Here is a 9,433-nt window from a genome sequence, read left to right on the forward strand (position 1 = left end):
TTTTAGGGAGAAGAGAAAAAGATGCCTTCTGGTTGCTAAACCCAATGCTAGGGAGCAGTGGCTTCCCCCAGCAGCAAGAAGAGGGACTGTGTCAGCTAAAATGACTCTAAATATCATAGAAAACAAATCTACATGTCAAGTGTTTCTGTCCACTAAACAGAAGATACGTCCAATGAATTCCCAATTTGTGAAATAGAATAGATATCTTTGCACACTTGATACTAATAAAAATATTTGCGTCACAGTGGAAAACCTCCCACCACAATGCACATGAAGTTTGAAACACTGGTCTTATTTCATCACAACGCAGAAAGAGTTTTATTGGGGACAGGGTAAAAACCAAGAGTTGGCAACCTATGGCGTGCCTAGCACAGAAGGAATTAAGATGGAACCGACCCGACAAAACCGTTCAGGAGGGAAAGTGCGTCTTGGTCACGTTCACGCCGCCTTGGGTCCTCCATTCCTAGTCATACACATGCTGTAGTTCTGCCACCTCAGACTGGCTCTGGACGCTCACGGCTCCCCACCTTGCACTATAATGACCTATAAACACTTTAAACTTCTAATATTTTTGCTCAACCTTTCACTACCACATAGAAATAGACACTAATAGACTGATTATATCGATCTGTGTTACTATAGCTGACTCCAGAGATCCTCTAACAGGTCATTCAAGGACTGTCCTGGTGGTCCAGTGGTTAGGACTTCACATTCTCACTGCAAAGGGCTTGGGTACAGTCTCTGGTTGAGGAACTAAAACCACACACGGTGCACAGCATGACCAAAGTTACTTTTTTAAATTAAGGTATAAAAGAATGGTCATTCACAACTGATTTTTCTGTTTTCTTCTGTCTTTTTCCATGACTGTATGTACTGCCTCATCTTGATTTACAAGCAAAACTACAAAAATAAGTGTTTTGTGGTTTATCCAGGAATAATACAGAAAATAGTCCCATTATATTTTTTGGTGAAAAATTTAATTTTGTAAAGTTTATTTCAACCTAAATGAAATGTGATTTTTGTTTAAAGAAATAAATGGTCATTCAGAGAGTGACTCTGAAAATATATGTAGGTAACACCTCAGGGAAGATATTTTTGGGATAGCATTATTGGGCCTATTATATTGATCAAAAAAGATAATTATTTTTTGTACACAAAAAAGTTAGAATAATGTTGGGAATAATTTCAAGAATCGTAACAGAAACCTCATCATACTATGATGTGTGCTAAGTTGCTTCAGTCGTGTTCAACTCTGCGAATCCATGGACTATAGCCTGCCAGGCTTCTCTGTCCATGGGATTCTCCAGCAAGAATGCTGGAACGGGTTGCCATGCCCTCCTCCAGGGGATCTTCCTGACCCAGGGATCAAACCCATGTCTCTTAAATCTCCTTCATTGGCAGGCGGGTTCTTTGCCACTAGCTCCACCTGGGAAGGCCTCATACTATGATAGTACAGAGCTAATACAGTTAGACTAATGATTCTGAAGGAAACAAAATAAACCATAATGGCACCACTAGAAAGATCTCATATTCCTTAAGTTTTTTCCTTTTTTTCCTCATAAGAAAAACATTTTCAATTTTCTACATTTCTCTGGTGATCAATTATGTGGCGGTCACCTTTCCCTTGAGGAACCATGGTCTTACAGAATAAAAAGATATTTCATAATTAACTTTGAGTTCAGAAGACACAACCATATGCTCAGTTCACACAACTACTTATTTTTCCTAGTTGCTCTCTAAAAGGTATTTAATCACAGATGGCAAAGGCAGATATTGGCCTGAGAGACTAGCCTTCCCAAAGGACAACTTTTCAAAATATACAAAGAACCAAATCTTTGGAAATACTGATCAAAAATAGAGAATAAGATGCTCTCCAGAACTCCATTTTTTAAATTTGTTTTTAATTAGAGAACTGTTGCTTTACAATGTTGTGTTGGTTCAGAACTCCATTTTTTTAGATTAAAAACTTTACGTAGATGGTACTTGAATCCTTTCTTCCAAATTAGAAACTAGAAACCACTCCCAAAGTCTAACCTTCATCATCCTCCAGACATCTCCCCTGACGAGAATCTTGGCAGTCACTGCCAAGTTAATTGTACAAAAGGAGGTTTGTTTTTCAGTGAAAGTCCTGGGAATAACACTTTTGAGATAGGAGCTAAGAAGCAAGGACACAGCTGACTCAGTTCCTCCTGAGCATAGCTCGCAGGTATGCAGAAATCACATCATGTCCCTATCTTTTCTTTTCTCCTCAAGAAATGATCCTAAATTTGTTTCTTGGTGGTGGTGGTGGTGGTGGTGGTATTCTTGATAAAAGATCTGAGGGCCAAAAATCCAAATAGCTTCAATTCCCAGGCAAATCTGTGGCGTTTGACATTAAAGGAAGTATAGATGAATCCTTTTGCTAGCTTTTTCACAACTCTAAGTAACAGTATGCTCTCTTTTGAAAGCAAGATAAGAGTTGAGTTATGACTAGCAATTCATAGGAGATGATGTCAAATAGGATTAAAAGTATTGCTTCCCTGGTTCCACTTATAGGAGCTGTATCTACATATTCTTACATTGTTTCAGAGAGACAAAACCGACGACAAACTACAATAATTACCATCCACTTGGAAGTCCAGGTAGGTTAAGGAATTAGGAAAAGCAAATCAGTTTGGGAATGTTTCACAAATTCTTTTTAAAACTCAAAGAATACTAACTCTGTTTTGTTTTTGCTCATGTGTATATATAATTGTCTATCTACTGAGTAATCAAGTCTTGGGAAATCATAACAGTGGTTTTATCTGATAAAATAGATTCCATGATATCACTGCATTTAGAAAGAAGAGACAGAGACACAGATCCTGGCCAAACCAGGGCTAACGACTGTCAGGGAGACATTCAAAGTTCTTCTGAAGGAAGTGTCAGACATCAGTGTGGTTCATACCAATACCAGAGTGTCCCTCAGGAATAATAAAGTATTTCTTTCCCTTAAGTAAGGAAACCAAATTAAACTATTTTAGGTCTTTCTTTTTCCAAGGTTGCTATATGTTTTCTTCAGTATATTGATCATCAGAAACCAGATCATTAAATGTTTTGAAAAATCATCAACTCAATCTAGATCAGAATACCAGCCCCAGTTTCTTCTTAAATACAATGCCAAGTCAATCTGTCTCACTGGCTGCTGCTTCCTCCCATTATATTTCCCCATTTCCAAGATCTTCATGGAGTCTTTTTCTTCTTCAGAGAAATTTGATTGAAAGAATCAACTGCCTTCAGATAACCGAAAGAAGAGAAAAAAGCAGAGTTAGTCAAAGGAAATGTGGGTTAAAAAAACGCAGCATTACTGAGTAATTTAGTTTAGAGTGGAAAGAGTATCAGGGCTGCATCTACCCACCCAAGGACCTTGGCCATATATTTCCACACAGCCTGCATTTCTGGAGTGTGACATCAGTTGATAATGAGTGTACTTGGCTGCACAGGACATCCAGCCTTCTTGGAAGTCCATCTGGACAGCCCCGCTGTTGTTCCCAAGTGTCTTCTCAGTACGTTTTTACGTCCTCTGAATACTCTCATGGTCATGGTGAAGCCCTTTCCTTTTTCTCTGCGGACAAATAAGAGAAAGGAGGGACTTCAGTAAGATCCAAGGGGACCAGTGCACATGCATTTGTGAGGTAGCTGGGTCAAATTTGGACCTCACTTGGGTGACCAGCTATCCCTGCTTCCCTGGGGCTGAGGGTTCCCTGAGTTACAAGACTTTCAGGGTTGAAATGAGTCCAGTCCCAGGCGAATTGGCACATTTGGTTTCTCTAGTCTCATACCACATTGATCCATCATCTCCTCTTTTTGCCATATCCTTGCACGCATCTGTCCCCCACTTTCTTTTTCAAGGTCCAATGGTATGGTTCTTTCCTTGCATATGTGAAATGATTAAGGCTTTCAAGTGGAAAGTTATCTGAATTAAAATTCAAATGGGGGGACAGAAATAATGATTTATTCATTTAATAATTACAATGTACATATTGCCTAAAAAATTATGTGAAAGTTGGTCAGTCATGTCCAGCTCTTTGTGACCCCAGTCCATGGTATTCTCCAGGCCAGAATACTGGAGCGGGTAGCCTTTCCCTTCTCCAGGGGATCATCCTAACCCAGGGATTGAACACAGGTCTCCCGCATTGCTGGCAGATTCTTTACCAGCTGATGTAGTAGATACCAAAAAAGATCAAAGATGATTAACACTTGGCCTCTGTCTTCAGAGATTTACAGTCTAGTCGGTATAGTAAGACATGCAAAATAAAAAAAGAAAATGATGCAAAGTATAAAGTGAAAATTCTTTAGTGTAGAAAAATGCTGTAGCTTTTAGGGTGTTTTCTCATTCCTTCTGGAAAACACTTTAGAATGCTGTTTCAACCTTTAAAAAATAGCAATTCATTTCTTTAATGTTGATTCAGGAAATATGTTAGCATGCCTATGAAGTGAACTGAACTGTGCTCAGAATTCATAATATGGAGATGAAAAATACATTTTTGCCTTCCTGAAGCTCAGACTGGTAAAGAGATAGAAAAGTGACCAGTTACAAGAAGGCATAGTATAAATTTACATACACATATGTCAGATGCTATGGCAAAAACAAAGAATTACTATATGATGGTGAAGTCCAGTAATATTTCATGAAGGTGGCAATCAGTAAATGGTGTAGATTTCAAGTACAAGTTATTCAATCAAAGAAAAAAAAGTAAATAAACAGTAAAAAGATGGAGAAAGAGAAAGGAAGGGATCCAGAAGGGATAGGCAAGAAAGAAGAAAGGAAGGAAAGACGGAGGGTGGAGGGAGGGTGAAGGGAAGAAAGGGAGGGGAGAAAGCGAGGGAGGCAGAAAGGAAGGTGTGTGGGGTGCTACTTGTGTGCATGCTAAGTTCCTTCAGTTGTGTCCGACTCTTTTCTACCCTATGGACAGCAGTCTGCCAGGCTCCTCTGTCCATGGGATTCTCCAGGCAAAATGACCTTCTTCAGGGGATCTTCCCTACCGAGGGATCAACCCCTGTCTCTCACGTCTTCTGCGTTGGCAGGCAGGTTCTTTACCACTAGCGCCACCTGCGGGAAACCCAAAAGGAGGAGCAACAGCTATCTTAGGTGGGAAGAATAGCATGTCACTTGACAAAAATGTGATTATTCTTTTCTTATCTGGGACATAGGACTCAAGAGGTGAAGTTAAATAAGTAGATGAAGATCAGATTGTGAAGGGCCTTGTATGTTATGCTCAGTTGTTTGTGTTTGGCTTCACAATAATAATGTTTCATTGCAGCACAGCTTACAGACTAAATGAACATCTCCGAATCAGCATCCCATTCTGAATCAGTGCGTGAATTCATCCTTCTGGGTTTTCCCTGCAGCAGGGAGATTCAGGTCATTCTGTTTATGTTCTTCTCCATCATCTACCTCCTGACTCTCATAGGAAATGGATCCATTATCTGTGCTGTGTGCTGGGACCAGCATCTCCACACCCCCATGTACATCCTGCTGGGGAATTTTGCATTCCTGGAGATCTGGTATGTCAACTCCACTGTTCCAAACACACTGATCGACTTCCTCTCAGAGAGCAAGGCCATCTCTTTCACTGGTTGCTTCCTTCAATTTATTTTTTCTTTTCCATGGGCTCCACTGAGTGCTTCTTTCTCTCAGCAATGTCGTTTGATCGATACTTTGCTATCTGCCATCCTCTGCATTATGCCACAGTTATGACTGGCAGACGTTGTTTCAACCTAGTGATTGCTTGTTGGGTGTGTGGCTTTCTCTGGTATCTGGTGCCTGTTATTCTTATTTCCCAACTGCCTTTCTGTGGTCTTAATGCAATTGATGCTAAAGCTGAAACTGCAATACTTTGGCCACCTCATGCGACAAGTTGACTCACTGGAAAAGACTCTGATGCTGGGAAAGGTTGGGGGCGGGAGGAGAAGGGGACGACCGAGAATGAGACGGCTGGATGGCATCACTGACTGTGTGGACATGAGTTTGAGTGAACTCAGGGAGTTGGTGATGGACAGGGAGGCCTGGCGTGCTGTGATTCATGGGGTCGCAGAGAGTCGGACACGACTGAGCGACTGAACTGAACTGAACTGAACTGAATGCAATTGATCACTTTGTATGTGACTCAGGCCCACTGCTGACCCTCTCATGTGTTCCTGCTCCCATGTCCAAGCTCACCAGCTATACTCTAAGCTCCCTCATCATCCTCCTTAGCTTCCTTTTCATTCTCATCTCCTATGCCCTGGTTCTACTTGCTGTTCTTCGATTGCCCTCGGCATCCAGTCGACAGAAGGCCTTTTCCACCTGTGGGTCCCATTTGGCTGTGGTGTTGCTATTCTACGGGACCATTTTGGTGATGCATGTGAGCCCTGGATCCAGCCGCTCCACCTTGTTGCCAAAAATCATGACCTTGTTCTATGCCATGGTGACTCCACTCATCAACCCTTTGATTTACAGTCTCAGGAATAAGGATATGAAGAAAGCTCTCTGGAAAGTTCTGGGAAAGTTTAAAATTTCTTTAAAAGTCTTTGGCAGCAGGCGCAGGAGGAATGTGGGATAATCTGGTTTAGTATGATGTGGATAAAATGGCCACCCTTGAACTCTCACACATGTGTACCATCATCCATTCAGTAAATAGAAACTGAATGCCTCCTCCATGTTAGACACTGCACTCGGCACTGTATTGTGAGCATAATTATGAAGATAAAGCAGACACGATCTCTTCCTCAAATTGCATCCTAATGGTGCAGACAAGTAAGAAAATAATTAACATTAAATGCAATAAATATTCTAACCAATATATGTACAATATATGAGACACAAGGAAAAAGCAACTAATTTTGCACAGGGTTGTGGGCAGCCAGGATTAGTGTTAGGGAAAACTTCAGTCAACATCATATCAGACACGTATATTTTGTGATGAAATTGGGGAAACCTTGTGTTCTGTTTAACTTCTAGCTAGATTTCTTTTTTTTCTCTTTTTATTAATATTTTTAAAATTTTCATAAAAAATAGTTGACTCACAATGTTGTGTTAGTTTCAGGCTTACAGCAAAGTGAAACAGTTATACATCTACGTATATCCACTCTTTTTTTTTTATTCTTTTCTCATATAGGCTATTACAGAGTAGAGTTCCCTATGCTATACAGCAAGTTCTTATTAGTTATGTTTTATATATAGTAGTGTGTATATGTCAGTCCCAATCTCCCAATTTATCCCTCCCCACCCCGCTTATCCCCTGGAAACCATGTTTGCTTTCTACATTTGTGACTCTACTTCTGTTTCATAAATAAGTTCATTTATACCCCTGATTTTTTAGATTCCACATATAAGCAATATCATATGAAATTTGTTTTTCTGTATCCAACTTACTTTACTCAATATGACAATCTCCACGTCCATACATGTTACTGCAAATGGCATTGTTTGATCTTTTTTACGGCTGAGTAATATTCCATTGTGTATATGTACTACATCTTCTTTATCTTGTCCCCTGTTGATGGACATTTATGATTGCTTCCATGTCTTGGCTATTATAAATAGTGCTGCAATGAACATTGGGGTGCATGTGCCTTTTCAGTTTATGATTTCCTCCAGGTATATGCCAGGAGTGGGTTTTTTGCATCATATGGCAGTTCTGTTTTTAGTTTTTGCAAATGAAACAACAGACAAGGGATTAATCTCCAAAATATACAAACAGTTTATGCATGTCAACGTGAAAAAAAAACCCAATAAAAAATGGGCAGAATATGTATAGAGACATTTCTCCAAAGAAGGCATGCAGATTGCTATAAAGTACATGAAAAGATGCTCAGTATCACTAATTATTACAGAAATACAAATCAAAACTACAAGATGGTGTCATCTCACACAACTCGGAATGGCTATCATCAGAAAATCTACAAGCAATAACTGCTGGAGAGGGTGTGAGAAAAGGGAACCCTCCTCCACAGTTGGTAGGAATGTACACTGATACAGCTACCATGGACAACAGTAGGGATGTTCCTTAAAAAGCTAGAGATAGATCTCTGTTCAATCTTACTCTGATGTCTTTGAAAGGATGTGAGACTTAAAATCAAAAGATCTTGGAGGAACTCAATTCTTCCATTAATCAACTGTGAATTTGGCAGGTAACTTCATTTCAACTAAAATTAAAATGGTAATTGCCACCCCCAGAGAACAATTAGTGTGGTGTTTTAATAAATCATGAGTCCAAAAGTTCCTAAAACAGTACATAGAAAGTACATAATAAATACTAATTAAATTTGAATGTTAATGAATTCTTTGTTCTCATGTTCTTTATTGGAATCAAAATCTCAGATCCTCCATGAAAGTCACCTCCTATAACTTTTGGCAAAGCCCTTCTACAACGGCTCTCCTTCTCAGCTTTCCCTGAGACAAAAACTAAATTATGTTTTCTCGATTTATAGCCAAAATACCATGTGTTTAATTTTGGTTTGGGAGTGTGTGTGTGTGTGTGTGTGTGTGTGTGTGTGTGTGTGTGTGTGTTTACAGTGTTCTAGAGAATTAAGTCTTTGAAACTGGGACTTGTTTACCCCCGAGATACATGAAGACTTTCCAAAAGGCACACAAGCATGCATAGTTCAATTTCTGGATCCTCAACTTACATATGCACATTTTCCTAAAGCTGCTGTGCCTAAGAACACATCTCTTATTGAAGTTTCACATGGACTTATTTCACACATCCTCTTTCACAGTTGCTTTTCTCCCACTTCAGATATAAAGACTGCCATTCACCAGTTCTGACCTCAATATTTTGCATTGTTTGGGTATATAAGCTTCTAGTTGGGACACTGAACAAATAATTTGAAATAATGATCACTCTACTGTGAAAGTGAGTGGATCTAACAGATAATACATCCTTTTGTAACAAATGGTTTACAATTTTGTGTTGTCATAAAAGAAGCTGAGAAAAGACTTGGGTGCAAGCAGTTTATTATTAATAGAAGGTGGTTTCAGGCAGTAGGAATGAGGAAGGAGAAGAAGCCACTATGACCAATGAAAATCTGATTCCACTAGAACCTCTGAGAATGGTCCGTGTGAATGGCACAGGTCTAAGATATTTATTGACTAACCATGGTTGCACAGGGAGATATCGACTACTCATGTTTCCAAAAACACATTGACTGATGCACCAAATGAGCCATTATGTCTTCAGAAAAGGCCCTGGGAAGAAAGCAGGAAGACTCCTGGATAGGGCTTGAGATGGGAGGCATGCCATAAGACTAATTCTGAGCTCCCAAGGGACTGCCCACCACCTCTGAAACTAAAATCAGAGGTAGGTCAGGAAGCTCACAAATATTCACTACACAGGCTACTTAACTATCCTGATAGCAGGTTACAAATAATTTGCAGTTAACAGGCACTATGTGGTAACGGTCAGAACCAAACTTTTTCAAATTCTGTCTC

At 39.7% G+C, this 9,433-nt stretch overlaps 1 pseudogene; it reads left to right on the forward strand.

Annotated features, from left to right (window-relative positions):
• Nucleotides 1-5,299: 5,299 nt before the first annotated feature.
• LOC148776892 (olfactory receptor 11G2-like) lies at nucleotides 5,300-6,563 on the forward strand (annotated as a pseudogene).
• The last annotated feature ends 2,870 nt before the right edge of the window (nucleotides 6,564-9,433 follow it).

This window comes from Moschus berezovskii, chromosome 9 (assembly GCF_049115385.1).
Source record: "Moschus berezovskii isolate FMDL1 chromosome 9, NW_MosBer_1.0, whole genome shotgun sequence".
Lineage (NCBI taxonomy): Eukaryota > Metazoa > Chordata > Mammalia > Artiodactyla > Moschidae > Moschus > Moschus berezovskii.